The sequence below is a fragment of the Hylobates moloch genome, unplaced genomic scaffold (genome assembly GCF_009828535.3).
Source record: "Hylobates moloch isolate HMO894 unplaced genomic scaffold, HMol_V3 SCAFFOLD_31, whole genome shotgun sequence".
Lineage (NCBI taxonomy): Eukaryota > Metazoa > Chordata > Mammalia > Primates > Hylobatidae > Hylobates > Hylobates moloch.
The window spans coordinates 2,429,088-2,429,728 of record NW_026652306.1 but is presented as its reverse complement, the minus strand read 5'-3'; positions in this window follow the sequence as shown (position 1 = coordinate 2,429,728).

Sequence of the window (641 nt, the reverse complement as noted above, 5' to 3'; positions counted from 1 at the left end):
CTCTGGTGAAGTTTGGAATCCTTCAAAGTCTATGACGGTTGGAATCAACTTCTTTTAATCTCCCTTAATATTAATATTTTGACTTTCTCCCATGAATCATGAGTGTTCTTTATGGCATCTAGAATGGTGAATCCTTTTCAGAAGGTTTATCAAATTATATGGCTCAGATTTATTATAGGAATCACTATCTATGGCAGCCTTGTGAAATGTATTTCTCAAATAATAAGACTTGAAAGTCAAAATTACCACTTGATCCATGGACTGTAGAGTGGGTGTTGTGTCAGCCGGAATAAAAACAGCATTAATCACCTACACATCTTTATTAGAGCTGTTGGATAAACAGGTGCATTGCCAATGAGCAGTAACATTTTCCAGGTAAAGCAGTTCGATGTTATAGAGATGCTTATTTCCTTAAACCTCATGTACTAAACTCTGCTGATATCAAACTTTTCTTCTGTAGCTTCCTTACCTCTTTCAGCCTTCATAGAATTGAAGAAAGTTAGAACCTTTTCCTGAATTAAGCTCTGGCTTAAAGGAATGCTGTCGCTGGTTTGATCTTTTCACAAGAACTTTCTCCATATCAGAAATAAGGCAGTTTTACTTCCTTATCATTCATGAGTTCAGTGGAGTAGCACTTTTAA